This window comes from Muntiacus reevesi, chromosome 7 (assembly GCF_963930625.1).
Source record: "Muntiacus reevesi chromosome 7, mMunRee1.1, whole genome shotgun sequence".
Classification (NCBI taxonomy): domain Eukaryota; kingdom Metazoa; phylum Chordata; class Mammalia; order Artiodactyla; family Cervidae; genus Muntiacus; species Muntiacus reevesi.
In genome coordinates, this window is record NC_089255.1 from 2,439,956 (window position 1) to 2,456,915 (window position 16,960).

The following is a 16,960-nucleotide window of genomic DNA, read 5'->3' on the forward strand; positions in this document are numbered from 1 at the left end:
AATAGAGTCCCAAAACTCTAGTTAGTAATAACATTCCTGGTGGGTTGGGTGAAGAGAATAGATGAGGAGCTAGCAGAACATTATGGGGTTTTGAAGGTAGGAGATGAGGGTGTACCTAGCCATCTGAGGCTGCAGAGATAACGTACACAAGGCTAAAGGCGATAGTGAGATTCAAGGCAGAATATGGTAGCAGCCTGAGTGTTTGGGGCAGGAACAATTGGGTGCTTGAAGCTCCTCTTGGTCCTGTTGACAGAGGAAGTGGATCTTTTGCCCTATATCATAGGGTTGCATTCCCCTGAACTAGAGCACAGTCTGCTTTTGATGGGATAGGCTCTGCTTTGAACTTTGAATCTAAGTGGAATTGGGATTCTGGGGGAGCTTGTTGTTAGTTAATGTTGAAAGACAGCCACACCCCCACCCCAGCATCTTTATCACTGTCTAGGTCGAAGGCGTTGGAAGGATAGGTCTCAGGCTCTGTGAACAGCCCTCCTTGATGCCCGATGTGGGGATAGGGTCATAAATGACTCTTGATCTGCTCTTTGTCAGAGAGTAAGTAAGCTCTTCAACATGCTTATATAGGCATTGTTAAATTGTCCCCTGAAGGCTTAAGTGGAAGGTGAGATTTTATGTGTGTGTGTGGTGGGGTGGAGGGCAGTGATGTGTGAGCTCGGATAGCAGGCAGTCTGTAGCTTTAGTTCAGATATGTTGTTTCTACACACTTTACAGAAAGGACAAATCATCTGTCTTTAGACATCTTTCTTTCCGGGTGTGTATGTGTGGGTGTGAGGTTGGGATGATATATGAGAAAGAAGTACTACCTTCTAATTTTGTTTGTTTTAAAGATCCTAATGATGGATTTTCCCAGGTAGGTTCATACAAAATAAAGGTGACTCATGGCCTCTTACCATCTTCAACCTTGTCTCATTGTTTGTCCTTGGATGTACAGATAATACTCAAGTGGATGCTTTTTTTTTCTTCAAGGTTTAACCTGATACTGGTATTTTCCCTTTTTACTTAAGGGATGTTATCTTGTAAAACAAAAACTGATCAAGATTATGGAGATGGATTTCAGTTCTCAATATTTCCCTGTGGTTGTGTCCAAATTTCATTGTTTATGGAAGAGTAGATATTATTGGAAGTCTTTTTTGTAGATTGTGTTAGTACCCTAGTATTGTTGTAGATGAGAGTTTTGTAACTAACTCAGGTTCATTTTGTTTATTTTAATAGACTTCAAGGAGTGTGGTTCTATACACATTTTCTCGTGGTGCCATCTTCTAGCAAGTCCTTGCTTGTGTGTCTTATTCCTGACTACATAACTGAGTGTTGAGATTTCAGAGGCTTTCATTTATGTCACTAGAGTATGTGTTGACTAAAATAATTATATTAATGTCGGTAAAGAACCTGAATAACTAGGTGATATTGATGTTTGCACCTATTCATGCTGTGCATACACATTTTTAATTGAAGTGCAAAACCTTTTAGTGCATAGCATCATGAATACTGTGACTGATTTGAAATATTTAAAATATTTTCAAAATATTTTGAGGGTAAAATATTTTGCAGTTTTATTTGTTTTCTGCTGCTGTGTAACAAATGACTACAAGAAGCTTGAAATAACGTAATACTTTACCATTTACCATATAATAGCTTAACCATTCTGTGGGTTAGAAGTCCAGTATGGAATGCCTGGATTCTCTGCTTAGAGTACCACATGGTGTTGGCCTGAATGAGTTATCTTCTGGAGACTCTGGAAAAATCTGTTTCTAAACTCATTTTTGTTGGCAATTTTTTTTTTTAAGACTGCGCTGTGGGGCTTGTAGAATCTTAGTTCCCTGACCAGGGATCAAACCCAGGCTTCCTGCAGTGGGAACATACAGTCCTAACCATTGGACTGCCAGGGAAGTCCTGGCAGAATTCGGTTCCTTGCAGTTGTAGAATTGAGGCCCGCTTTTCCTTGCTGGCTGTCAGCTGGGGGCTGCTCTTAGTTCCTGTGGATCACCTCTTTCATCTTCAAATCCAAAGTGGTAGGTGGAATAATGTGCCCCATCCTCCTCCCCAGCCTCAAAGATCTCCATATCCTAATCCCTGAAACCTGTGAATATGTTACCTCATAGACAAAAGGGTCTATGCAGATGTGATTAATTTAAGGTCTTGAGGTGGGAGATTATCCTCAATTGTCTGGGTAAATTTGAGTAATCACAAAGGTCCCAATAGGAGAGAAGGCAATCAGAAGGCAGAGGCAGAGATAGGAGTGATGCAGCCAGGAACCAAGGGATGCTGAAGCCTCTAGAAGCTAGAAGAGCAAGGGACAAATTCTCCCTTGGAACATCCAGAAGGACCAGCTGCTGACACCGTAATTTTAGCCTCTTCAGACTTATCCTAGATTTCTGACCTCCAGAACTAATATAAGGGAATAGATGTGCTTTGTTTTAAGTCACTAAATTTCTCATGATTTATTACAGCAGCAGTAAGAAATGAATATAACCTGCAATGGGAAATTTCTCCTCATTCACTCTCACTCACAATTTGAAGTCCTTTAACTTCCTCTTCTGATACCAGTGGATGGAAACTCTACTTTTAAAAGTGGTTCACATGATTAGATCCAACCCACCCATATAATCTCTTAAATTTAAGGTCAACTTATTTGGGACCTTAATTATCTGCAAAATCCCTTCAGAGCAGAATTTAGATTAGTGTTTGATTGAATAACTTGGAGAGGATGTGTGCACACCAAATGCCAGGAATCTTGGGGGACTGTCTCAGAGTTCTGCCTACCACAGAGATTAAAAACTTTAAAATATTTGAAGTATTTAAAGTATCTGAATCCTTCTCAAATACTGTCTTTTCTTACTTTAAGTGTTTTTTTTTTTTCTGATCACAAAGCCTATTGCTTTACAATGCAATAATATTTTTTAGAAAGTTTCCATGGCACTAATTTAGTCAAAGGACACATGCAATGAATTTACTTTGGAGACCTGCCTCTGGAATTTTTCATGACTACTCTTTCCCTCAGGGCAGAACTCATGATTCCTTGATGTGTTTTTCTACTCTAGTCATTATTTAAATTTCTCAGAGTTACTACAACCTGTAATCTCCACTTCCTTGATTTATTTAAGTTTCTAATGAAGTACATAGTGTATTGTTGATGTTTATTGAATGAATAGCAGTCTCTGTTCTACTTTGTCTTGTGACTATTTAGTGGGGTGTTTTGGCCTTTTCGCAGTCATTTTAACTCTCAGCTATCTCAGGCAAATAGAATTCTTTGTCTCTGCATACCTCTATCACTTACCTATCCTAAATAATTTTTTTTCTAATTATCTTAAAAATTAAATTCCTTTTTTGGTTTGTGTTTCTTAATAAGCATCATTTCATCTTCTTTGTTTACTATTTTGCATTTTTTCCTATTCCAATGAACTTTAGGGAGTTCCAATGAGAGGGAAATTACCTTAATTAGATGTTCCATCATAATTTATAAGCAATGTTTATCTCATAAACTAGCATTTTATTAGGAAAAATAAAATCTTGTGCCCTATGAAAAGTTAAAAATGAATTACACTTCTTTAAGAGATTCAGTGTTTTTATAAATACCTTCTTAATAGTCACTGTATAGTATTTTGTTTTCCACCTGGGACCAATGGAGGGACTCAGGTTAAAAGAAAAACATCATAAGGTTTTCTGAATGTGCCAGATGCTTTCCTTTAAATTTCTTCAATATTTCATGAGGAAAATTTCACAAAAAAATATGACATTGATTTATCAGCTCTGTCTGGGGCCTAAAAACATGAAGATTAAGAATAGAAATGTCTGAATAGTAGAATATAGTGAGGAGATTTACTTAAATTAGTTCCCTCTACCCAGGCCATCAGTGATCCTGCTCTGATGGAGTACTTAAGCACAAACACATTTCATTTAACGTGAAACCTGATCTTGCTAATTCGCCAAGAGAAAATGTTGGATTAGTGACTAATTTGCTTTCATCAAAATGTTTATCAGAACCTCACTATATCAGGGTATATGTAGCAAATATCATGGTTTCTGTATTTTTTAACATCCCAGTAGTACATCCTTGCATTATCTCACCAGTTATACTAATTGATAAATGATAGTGTGAATTTCCATTTTACACATTTGAGAATTTTTAGTACTAAATCTGTAACTGAATAATAAAATATATAAAGAAAAAGCTAATTTATTATTGATGGTTAGCTTTCTAAGTATTTTTATAAATCATATTTTGAGAGAATTCTGGGTCAATTGATTGCAATGTATGTGTTGAATTAATCCTTTATTACCACAATAATGCTGCATAAATACTCCAGCACTTCATGATTTATGCAACAAGATGAAATTATTCTCATCTCAAAAGTTTATATTTGGCTGCGGAGAGATCCAGTCCAGAACAATTAGGCAACTCTTCTTAAGGCTGCTAATTGGAGTTAAATCAGTTTTATGTGCCTTTCACTGTTCTTGGACCAGTTTCTGCTCCAGAGCACTTTCCTGTGGCAAAGAGCAGAAACTCTACAAGCTTCATCCTCTGAGGTTCCTTTGGTCCAGGTCATGGCCAAGCCCAGAATCCATGGGTATAACAAACCCATGGAGGAGTGGGAAGGATAGGAGTAATTGAAGAGTAATCCAAACTATCTTGTAATTTTTTTATTCTTTATGAGAAATTATATGTATGAGAAGTGATATGTGAGATGGAAAGGATCCCTATTTGTGAAATCATATGCAGATACACTGAATCACTAAATATTATCCCTTCTTTTTCATGGCATTCAATAAGCTTAAGAATAAATTTAAGTATAAATTTTCAAGTCCTTGTTTTCGGACCTGAGATAAACTTTTTAGCAGCTATTTGCTTCACTTTTGTTTGTCTATTTACAGATGTAGGTATATCTTGTGGCTCAATAGAGCCCATACTTTTTTTTTTTTTTGTCTTATTTTCTCTCTAAGAATGAACGCATCTCAAGCAGGAGAGAAGAAATGGAAGAATGGCTGCTTCTCTAAACTGCCGTGCTAGGGCAGAGTCCACATCGGTCTCTACTCCCTGCTATGTCTCTACACTCAGCCCAGTACTCTGCACTTTGTAGGCTCTCAATAAATATTAAACTGATTACCAACTTACAAGAAAGTCCTCTTGTGTCCCACCTCTGTTTCTGCTTGAATTTTTGGTAATATGGACACTCCCTGCAAGTTTTAGAACTAAACACCCAAAAAAGATGTCCTTTTCATTATAGGGGACTGGAATGCAAAAGTAGGAAGTCAAGAAACACCTGGAGTAATAGGCAAATCAGGCCTTGGAGTACGGAATGAAGCAGGGCAGAGGCTAATAGAGTTTTGCCAAGAGAACACACTGGTCATAGCAAACACCCTCTTCCAACAATACAAGAGAAGACAATACACATGGTTATCACCAGATGGTCAGCTCCAAAATCAGATTGATTATATTCTTTGCAGTCAAAGATGGAGAAGCTCTATACAGTCAGCAAAAACAAGACCAGGAGCTGACTGTGGCTCAGATCATGAACTCCTTATTGCCAAATTCAGACTGAAACTGAAGAAAGTAGGGAAAACCACTAGACATTCAGGTATGACCTAAATCAAATCCCTTATGATTATACAGTGGAAGTGAGAAATAGATTTAAGGGACTAGATCTGATAGACAGAGAGCCTGATGAACTATGGATGGAGGTTCGTGACATTGTACAGGAGACAGGGATCAAGACCATCCCCAAGGAAAAGAAATGCAAAAAGGCAAAATGGTTGTCTGAGGAGGCCTTACAAATAGCTATGAAACGAAGAGAAGCGAAAAGCAAAGAAAAAAAGAAAAGATATTGCCATTTGAATGCAGAGTTCCAAACAATAGTCAGGAGAGAGAAGAAAGCCTTCCTCAGTGATCAATGCAAAGAAATAGAGGAAAAGAACAGAATGGGAAAGACTAGAGATCTCTTCAAGAAAATTAGACATATCAAGGGAAGATTTCAGGCAAAGATGGGCTCGATAAAGGACAGAAATGCTATGGACCTAACAGAAGCAGAAGATATTAAGAAGAGGTGCCAAGAACACACAGAAGAACTATACAAAAAAGATCTTCACGACCCAGATAATCACAGTGTTTGTGATCACTCACCTAGAGCCAGACATCCTGGAATGTGAAGTCAGGTGGGCCTTAGGAAGCATCACTACGAACAAAGCTAGTGGATGTGATGGAATTCCAGTTGAGCTATTTCAAATCCTGAAAGATGATGCTGTGAAAGTGCTGCACTCAATATGCCAGCAAGTTTGGAAGACTCAGCAGTGGCCACAGGACTGGAAAAGGTCCGTTTTCATTCCAATGCCTAAGAAAGGCAATCCCAAAGAATGGTCAAACTACCGCACAATTGCACTCATCTCACACGCTAGTAAGGTAATGCTCAAAGTTCTCCAAGCCAGGCTTCAGCAATACATGAACCATGAACTTCCAGATGTTCAAGCTGGTTTTAGAAAAGGCAGAGGAGCCAGAGATCAAATTGCCAATATCTGCTGGATCATCAAAAAAGCAAGAGAGTTCCAGAAAAACATCTATTTCTGCTTTATTGACTACGCCAAAGCCTTCGACTGTGTGGATCACAATAAACTGTGGAAAATTCTGAAAGAGATGGGAATACCAGACCACCTGACCTGCCTCTTGAGAAACCTGTATGCAGGTCAGGAAGCAACAGTTAGAACTGGACATGGAACAACAGACTGGTTCCACATAGGAAAAGGAGTACGTCACCCTGATTATTTAACTTCTATGCAGAGTACATCATGAGAAACGCTGGGCTGGAAGAAGCACAGGCTGAAATCAAGATTGCCGGGAGAAATATCAATAACCTCAGGTATGCAGATGACACCACCTTTATGGCAGAAAGTGAAGAGGAACTAAAAAGCCTCTTGATGAAAGTGAAAGAGGAGAGTGAAAAAGTTGGCTTAAAGCTTAACATTCAGAAAACTAAGAACATGGCATCTGGTCCCATCACCTCATGGGAAATAGATGGGGAGACAGTGGAAACAGTGTCAGACTTTATTTTGGGGGGCTCCAAAATCACTGCAGATGGTGATTGCAGCCATGAAATTAAAAGACGCTCACTACTTGGAAGGAAAGTTATGACCAACCTAGATAGCATATTAAAAAGCAGAGACATTACTTTCCAACAAAGGTCCATCTGGTCAAGGTTATGGTTTTTCCAGTGGTCATGTATGGATGTGAGAGTTGGTCTGTGAAGACAGCTGAGCACTGAAAAATTGATGCTTTTGAACTGTGGTGCTGGAGGAGACTCTTGAGAGTCCCTTGGACTGCAAGGAGATCCAACCAGTCCATCCTAAAGGAGATCAGTCCTGGGTGCTCTTTGGAAGGACTGATGCTGAAGCTGAAACTCCAATACTTTGGCCACCTCATGCGATGAGTTGACTCGTTGGAAAAGACCCTGATGCTGGGAGGGATTGGGGGCAGGAGGAGAAGGGGACGACAGAGGATGAGATTGCTGGATGGCATCACCGACTCGATGGGCATGAGTTTGAGTAAACACCAGGTTTGTGATGGACAGGGAGGCCTGGCGTGTTGCGATTCATGGGGTCACAAAGAGTCGGACAGGACTGAGCGACTGAACTGAACTGAACTGAACTGACATTCCCTGAGAATACAAGTGATGTTTTCTTTATTGTGGTAAAGTGTACATACCACACAGTTTACCATTTTAACCATGTTAAAATATATAATTCAAGGTCATTAAGTACATTTTATGAGAAGAATTTCACAAAAATGATGACATCACTTTATGAGTCGTGCCATTACCATCACTACTATCTAGTTCCAATACTTCTTCATCACCTTAAATGGAAATGCTATCCACATCAAGCAGTTATGCCCCATCTTTCTTCTGCAGCGTCCCTGGTGAGATCAAATCTGTCTTCTATCTCTGTGGATGTGCCTGTTTTGACCTCTCATACAAATGGACTCCTACATATGTGGCTTTTTGTGTCTAGCTCCCTTCACGCAGCAAAATGTTTCAAGGTTTATCAATGGTATGTAACATGTATCAGTATTTCACTCCTTTTTGTGGCTTTTCTGTTGTATGGCTACACCATATTTTGTTTATCCATTCATTAGTTATGGAATTTAGGCAAATGATATTTTATATACATGCTAATTGATTCTAGATATTAGATGAAGTCTAATAGGGTAACAGTCTCTTATTTTTCTCCATAGGTTATATGGGGAGGAATTCTTTTGCAGAACATAGTTGGAAAGGGAAGAAGAAAAAACTGGAAGACTTCTAGAAAAATAATATGAACACATTATAGAGTGAATTCATGCCCAATTAAACTGTGATTTTTTTTTAACTTCAATCTAGATTACCATGATCAGTTATCATAGTCATCTGACAGCAATTTGCTAGGAAATCAGGAATCAGCAGCTGGCTATTTTAATTGTGCCTTTAATCTTGCATTTTCCTTATTTGCTGTGATGTATCCCTTAATTTTCTCTGTAATAAAATAATAACAATATTCCAGTAGTACTTTCTTGCCTCTTCCCATGCTTTCTGTGCCAGTACTTTCCAGCTTCCTCCTGCTCTCCAGAAATGTTTTAAACCCCAGATCATGTGAGATTCTGATTTAAGATTTAAAAATATTTCGCTCCTTGCAGGTTTATTACTCAATTAGAATCTGAAAGGGACTGCATGACTATTTGATTATCCATAGAGTCCAAGAAGAGTTTAAAAGCTTGGGAAAAATAAGATATATGAATAAAATGAAAGGAATTGGCATTATGTAACCTGGAGAAATGAAGACTGAAATCTTTAATACATGAAGGACTATCATATAGAGGAGGATAAACGATTTTTCTCTGTCTTCCATGAGAACAGAATAAGACGAAATAGATTTAAGCTATAGCACACAGGATTTAGCGTCGAAATAAAAAGCTTCCTAACTCTAGGGAATGTAAGGCATTTTATCAGTGTCCTTAAAAAAAGAGATTTAAGGAAAAGAAAGTGGAAGGATTACTTTTATTGTTAACATTGTTTATTAAGAGATACTCCTTGTGAATGTTTAGAAGAGGATAGAGACCTGCTTATTTTGGGTGGTCTTGGCTCCTAAAGAAAATAGAAAGCCCCATGCTATCATATTCCTTCCCTATAGCAGTGTCGGGCACAGTGCTCTGCAGGCAGGACTTCTTAATAAAATGTAGTGAAATGTATAGGCCCTCTTCTTAAAGACCAGAAAACAAAGGTAGTATAATAACTATATGCCCTAAGATCAAGCAGCTGGCTGCTATTAGGATCAAATTCACACAGTTATTTAAGACAAAATGTAGATTTGAGCCAGAAAATACATTTCTACCTTTTTTATACCTAGAAAGTGAAAGTGAAGTCACTCAGTCATATCCGACTCTCTGTGACCCCATGGACTGTAGCCTACCAGGCTCCTCCATCCATGAGATTTTCCAGGCAAGAGTACTGGAGTGGGCTGCCATTTCCCTCTCCATTATACCTAGAATATTGGATGAACAACCCTGAACTACAGACACAGGTGTACACCCTCCCTGCTATATCCTGGATGCTTGTACTATTTCTAGATTAACAATTCAGGAAGCTATGAATTGGTTAGGTGAGTCTGTGACTTGGTTCTAGACAGCAGTATACATATAATACTAAGAAGTTTCTTTTAAAAATGATTAAAAATAATATATTCAGTATTTATTCATTGAGCTCCTATAGCATATGAGGAGTCGGACACTGAAGCGACTTAGCATGCACACGTGCATTGGAGAAGGAAATGGCAAGCCACTCCAGTATTCTTGCCTGGAGAATCCCAGGGACAGAGGAGCCCGGTGGGCTGCCGTCTATGGGGTCGCACAGAATCAGACACAACTGAAGTGACTTAGCAGCAGCAGCAATACATGAGGCATTACACTGAGTCCTGGGCAGTGCATAAAATGGAGACGATGTCTGTGAAATAATGTGGAGATAAGCTGTCCCTTGTTTTTTCCCAGTGACTTAAACAGAAATTGTTTCCTAATTTAATTCTTTTTGTAACCTGATCAATGCCCAATTATACCACCCTGAACACACCTGAGCATCTGCCAATATAAAGGCTAACATCAGGAGAAGGTAGATAGGAAAAAACAAATGGGAGCAGCTTTATGTTTTCTCCGAAGTATTGGGGTGCAGGTTGATAAACTCTGCATCCGTTCCCTCTCTGGCATCTGCCTCTTCTTTTTTCACCCACGCTTGGGGACCAACCGGCTCTTCCATCCCTGCCCTGTACCCTGCTTCCCTCATGCACTTGCCATATTGCCAGCTCCTGCACAGCTCCTGGCATTTGAAGATCTGCTGTGATGGTGTAGAGTGGGCCAAGGCACTTCAGGGCAGAGTTCCTCAGACTAGAGCCTGGGACCTAAATTTGAGGTATCAAGTCCAGAATTTTGTTTTAACTTCTATGACAGGAGTTAAGTGATAATAATTAAAATCTGCTATAGAATGAGGAAAACTTTCAAGTAACACTGACAGCAGGCACTGAGAAGTAAAAGAGAAAAAAATTGTTAAAAATGCTAGTTACAATAAATGTATAAACCAGTCATCAATTATGTATAATTGCCAATAACATAAAAACACAATAGCAGTGATTCATCATTAAATATGCCAGATTAATTTTGCATAGATTTCAATTTAAGCTACTCATGTGATTCAGTTTTCACAAGTTCTTGGTTTTTTAGCATGATCTTCTGTCTGTTCAGAGCATATAAGACAACAGACAAGATGGTACCCGCCCATGGAGTACCCACTGATATATAATTATTCACACTGTTTGGTTACTATTGCATAAGTAATGCTGGTTAAAAAAAACAACCAGCCTATTTTTCTGATTGCCTTAGCTGCCTTCCTTGAAGGAAACATACTGGTTTTCAGGACTGGCTAATCTTGGCATAATAATAAATTGTTGTTAATGTTGAGAGAAATTTAATCAGATTACTTTCATTTTGGCAATTTCAGGATTTCTAGGTTCCACCTCCTGCCTCCCCAGCAAAAACTGAACAGAGAATATTGGATTCTCTGCTCATTAGATACTTTGCTCAAGCATTACTTTTTTTTTTTTTCCCAAATAAGATTTAACCAAAAGATAATCAGAGATAGTTTCTCCCTTAGCCCTCCTGCTCTGTCAGGCACTGTTTTCAACTTTGATAAAAGCAGTATTAAGTCTATATTTTGATTTTAAGATTAAAAAATTAACATAGGCACTAAAGGAATCACACAAAACTTTTGTTTTTTGAATTAACTTTTATGATTAAGGAAAGAAAAAAGCAGTTAATGGCTTGACTATCAGCTAGGTCCTTGCTGACCCAATTAATGCAATTTCTTTAACCTACTAGTCTCTTTTATCTGTACTGAGCTGTGATTTTTTTGTCTGTCATCAATTTAATTTCTTTTCCTTTCCCTTGAAGGAGTTATTCCAGATTCTTAGCAGCCTTGCTGAACTGCAGGAGAACCAAGGACTTTTATGTATTCAAATTCTTAATTGTAAACATTGTGACAAGCACTGGCAGACTGTGATTTGGCAGAATTGGTGTGACGTCATAGAAAAGAATTTCCTTTGTTTTATTTAAAAGTGGTTTCCAAGTTTTTCCCCAGTAAGTCTGGCTTCTATCTTGAGCTCTAAGAGAGCCCTTTACCAGATGTCAGAACCAAGACATCATCTTTGACTTCGAAGGACTTTATCCAAGCTGACCTGGATTACTCCCCTTCATGAATTGAACACAAACTTCTTAAATAACACTCCATTTCTCCAGGCTAATGTTCTCTCTTTTTGTCCCATTTATCTTGCCCTGTCTATCCTCATCCTTTGTCTTAGGTGGAGCTTTCTCATCTCAATTCCCTCAGCATAAAAGTGACTCTCAAACACTATTATCTCCTTAAAATATTTTCAACAAGAGGTATTGCTTCCCATCATAATATCACCCTCTGTAAGCAGGCAAGTTACAGGTTGATGAATCTGGTGTGAGTTATTGGGAAAATCCTAAAACAGAATATTAAATAAGTGGTTTGTTCGCACTTAAGGAAAAAAAGCCAGTGGTAAACTGTGAGGGTGTTCATGAATTTTCTAAGTATGAATGGCAAACTAATCTCTCCCTTATATAGGTTCCCTGCATTGGGAGGTCAGAGAACCTGTATAGAGCATTTTGATTCCAGCAAGATACTTGAAGTAGTTGCTCAAGATGGCTTCATGGAGAAGATGTAGAAAACAGAACTGGGTGAAATGGCCCCGTCTGTCAGAATTGCTATGGCTACTCCATGAAATTTTCTAATTTTTAGATAGGTGATTTTAGGAGGTGATTTTTAGAGATGTGCCACAAGACTCTTAGTTGACAAAACTTCAATAAGTATTTTGATTTGTACTTTGGGTGAGTCATGGAAGGACCTTTTCTACTTCCTGTTTGATTGTCTGTTTGATCTTCAAAACCTCACCTCAGAAGTCTTCTGTCACCCTTCAATTTGATTCAGAGATCTCCTTTCTGTATCACTGTAGTAATTTTTCAGAGAATCTTCCACATTATTCTGTAATTCCTTGTTTTCCTGCCTGTTTCCTTGGGGAGGCTGTGAAATTCTTGAGGCAAGAGACCAATCTTATTTAACTTTATATCCCACATCTTCTGGTACTCAGTAAAGTATTTTTGAGTAGGTGAATTTAATGTAAAATTTAGCATTACTCTCATGTAATACAAAAAAGAAAGTAATATAGTTAATAACAGGATTAAGATTCAAAAAGAGTTGAGTGACTAGAAAAACGGCTCCACTTTAATAAAGTTCAGTACCTTGACTCCGTTGATTTTACGGACCACTTTTTATTGTCTCTTACCCTCTTGGTGTTCTATGTTTCCTCCCACAAAGCTTAATTTCATGGTTGATCATCACTCCCTTGCTTGTCTTTTGCCTTGTCCTTTACAAAACCACAGTTCAGTTCACTTTAGTCGCTCAGTCGTGTCCGACTCTCTGCAACCCCATGAATCACAGCACGCCAGGCCTCCGTGTCCATCACAAACTCCCGGAGTTTACTCGACCTCATGCCCATCGAGTCAGTGATGCCATCCAGCCATTTCATCCTCTGTCATCCCCTTCTCCTCCTGCCCCCAATCCCTCCCAGCATCAGGGTCTTTTCCAATGAGTCAGCTATTCGCATGAGGTGGCCAAAGTATTGGAGTTTCAGCTTTAGCATCAGTCCTTCCAATGAACACCCAGGACTGATCTCCTTTAGGATGGACTGGTTGGATCTCCTTGCAGTCCAAGGGACTCTCAAGAGTCTTCTCCAACACCACAGTTCAAAAGCATCAATTTTTCGGCACTCAGCTTTCTTCACAGTCCAACTCTCACATCCATACATGACACTGGAAAAACCATAGCCTTGACTAGACGGACCTTTGTTGGCAAAGTAATGTGTCTGCTTTTTAATACGCTATCTAGGTTGGTCATAACTTTCCTTCCAAGTAGTGAGCGTCTTTTAATTTCATGGCTGCAGTCACCATCTGCAGTGATTTTGGAGCCCCCCAAAATAAAGTCTGACAGTGTTTCTACTGTCTCCCCATCTATTTCCCATGAGGTGATGGGACCAGATGCCATGATCTTAGTTTTCTGAATGTTAAGCTTTAAGCCAACTTTTCACTCTCCTCTTTCACTTTCATCAAGAGGCTTTTCAGTTCCTCTTCACTTTCTGCCATAAGGGTGGTGTCATCTGCATATCTGAGGTTATTGATGTTTCTCCCAGCAATCTTGATTCCAGCCCAGCGTTTCTCATGATGTACTCTGCATAGAGGTTAAATAAGCAGGGTGACAATATACAGCCTTGACGTACTCCTTTTCCTATGTGGAACCAGTCTGTTGTTCCATGTCCAGTTCTAACTGTTGCTTCCTGACCTGCATACAGGTTTCTCAAGAGGCAGGTCAGGTGGTCTGTTATTCCCATCTCTTTAAGAATTTTCCACAGTTTATTGTGATCCACACAGTTGAAGGCTTTGGCGTAGTCAATAAAGCAGAAATAGATGTTTTTCTGGAACTCTCTTGCTTTTTCGATGATCCAGCAGATATTGGTAACTTGGTCTCTGGTTCCTCGGCCTTTTCTAAAACCAGCTTGAACCTCTGGAAGTTCATGGTTCATGTATTGCTGAAGCCTGGCTTGGAGAACTTTGAGCATTACGTTACTAGCGTGTGAGATGAGTGCAATTGTGTGGTAGTTTGAGCATTCTTTGGGATTCCCTTTCTTAGGGATTGGAATGAAAACGGACCTTTTCCAGTCCTGTGGCCACTGCTGAGTTTTCTAAACTTGCTGACATATTGAATGCAGCACTTTCACAGCATCATCTTTCAGGATTTGAAATAGCTCAACTGGAATTCCATCACATCCCCTAGCTTTGTTCGTAGTGATGCTTCCTAAGGCCCACTTGACTTCACATTCCAGGATGTCTGGCTCTAGGTGAGTGATCACAAACACTGTGATTATCTGGGTCGTGAAGATCTTTTTTGTATAGTTCTTCTGTGTGTTCTTGGCACCTCTTCTTAATATCTTCTGCTTCTGTTAGGTCCATAGCATTTCTGTCCTTTATCGAGCCCATCTTTGCCTGAAATCTTCCCTTGATATGTCTAATTTTCTTGAAGAGATCTCTAGTCTTTCCCATTCTGTTCTTTTCCTCTATTTCTTTGCATTGATCACTGAGGAAGGCTTTCTTATCTCTCCTGACTATTGTTTGGAACTCTGCATTCAAATGGCAATATCCTTTCTTTTTTTCTTTGCTTTTCGCTTCTCTTCGTTTCATAGCTATTTATAAGGCCTCCTCAGACAACCATTTTGTCTTTTTGCATTTCTTTTCCTTGGGGATGGTCTTGATCCCCTTCTCCTGTATAATGTCACGAACTTCTGTCCATAGTTCATCAGGCTCTCTGTCAATCAGATCTAGTCCCTTAAATCTATTTCTCATTTCCACTGTATAATCATAAGGGATTTGATTTAGGTTATACCTGAATGGTCTAGTGGTTTTCCCTACTTTCTTCAGTTTAAGTCTGAATTTGGCAATAAGGAAGGAGTTCATGATCTGAGCCACAGTCAGCTCCTGGTCTTGTTTTTGCTAACTGTATAGAGCTTCTCCATCCTTTGCTGCAAAGAATATAATCAATCTGATTTTGGAGTTGACCATCTGGTGATGTCCACGTGTAGAGTCTTCTCTTGTGTTGTTGGAAGAGGGTGTTTGCTATGGCCAGTGCGTTCTCTTGGCAAAACTCTATTAGCCTTTGCCCTGCTTCGTTCTGTACTCCAAGGCCAAATTTGCCTGTTACTCCAGGTGTTTCTTGACTTCCTACTTTTGCATTCCAGTCCCCTATAATGAAAAGGACATCTTTTTTGGGTGTTAGTTCTAAAAGGTCTTGTAGGTCTTCATAGAACTGTTCAACTTCGGCTTCTTCAGCATTACATAGGCTTGGATTACCATGACATTGAATGGTTTGCCTTGGAAACGAACAGAGATCATTCTGTCGTTCTTGAGATTGCATCCAAGTACTGCATTTCAAACTCTTTTGTTGACTATGATGGCTACTCCATTTCTTCTAAGGGATTCCTGCCCATAGTAGTAGATATAATGGTCATCTGAGTTAAATTCACCCACTCCAGTCCATTTTAGTTCGCCGATTCCTAGAATGTCGACATTCACTCTTGCCATCTCCTTTTTGACCACTTCCAATTTGCCTTCATTCATGGACCTAATATTCCAGGTTCCTATGCAATATTGCTCTTTACAGCATGGGACCTTGCTTCTATTACCAGTCCCATCCACAACTGGGTATTGTTTTTGCTTTGGCTCCATCCCTTCATTCTTTCTGGAGTTATTTCTCCACTGATCTCCAGTAGCATATTGGGCACCTACCAACCTGGGGAGTTCCTCTTTCAGTATCCTATCATTTTGCCTTTCATACTGTTCATGGGGTTCTCAAGGCAAGAATACTGAAGTGGTTTGCCATTCCCTTCTCCAGGGGACCACATTCTGTCAGACCTCTCCACCATGACTGGACCATCTTGGGTGGCCCCACACAGCATGGCTTAGTTTCATTGAGTTAGACAAGGCTGTGGTCCTGTGATCAGATTGGCTAGTTTTCTGTGATTATGGTTTTAGTGTGCCTGCCCTCTGATGCCCTCTCGCAACACCTACCGTCTTCCTTGGGCTTCTCTTACCTTGGACGTGGGGTATCTCTTCACGGCTGCTGCAGCAAAGCGCAGCTGCTGCTCCTTACGTTGGAGGAGGGGCATCTTCTCACAGCCGCCCCTTCTGACAGAACCACAGCCATGGGTAAATCTGGCTCTGTACATGAATCCGTGGATAAACAGGACTGCAGACTAGTCTTTCTGTTGATGCCACTGATCTTTTTCTATGTCCCTATCCTCTTCCCTCTCCAAGTCTGTCAAATGACTATTTTGGACTTTTTTTCTCTCTCCTCAAACACTATCACCTCCCTCATTCTTAGTCTTAGCTGATGATCTTCCTTCTTTTTCACTAAAAAAACGTAAGTAGTCTGATGAGGATGTTCAAATCACTCATCATGTCCTGTGCACCCACATACTTTGCCTTCCTTTATGTTCCTAGAGATAAACTGTTACAATCAGACATAAAACCATCATATACACTGTCTTCCACCTCTTTGATTTACTGAAAAAATCATCCCAGGAATTATGGGATTTCTTACAATGTGTTTTCTTTATTCACTTTTCTATTATGTCAATTCAAAAGAATATAAATATAGTCAGATGTAAATACAAGACATTTATCCTCTCATTGCTAAAGAAGTTAAGCATTAGGTTGTGTTAATAGTAAGTAAAAGAAGTAATCATTTTTCTATTTGTTTTACAAATATTTATTAAGTACCTCTTAAATATATACTAGTAACTGTCATAGTTTCTGGAACTA

At 39.3% G+C, this 16,960-nt stretch overlaps 1 long non-coding RNA gene across 2 annotated transcripts in view; it reads left to right on the plus strand.

Moving 5' to 3' along the window:
* The window catches only part of LOC136171658 (uncharacterized), a 187,184-nt gene that overhangs the window by 101,581 nt on the left and 68,643 nt on the right, over positions 1-16,960 (plus strand). Inside the window, exon 3 of one of the 2 annotated variants that reach the window (XR_010663901.1) lies at positions 7,908-8,042. The exons of the other annotated variant lie outside the window; for it this stretch is intronic. This is a non-coding gene — a long non-coding RNA (uncharacterized lncRNA). Of the gene's footprint in view, positions 1-7,907; positions 8,043-16,960 lie in introns of those variants that run through there. 2 annotated transcript variants of the gene reach the window in all.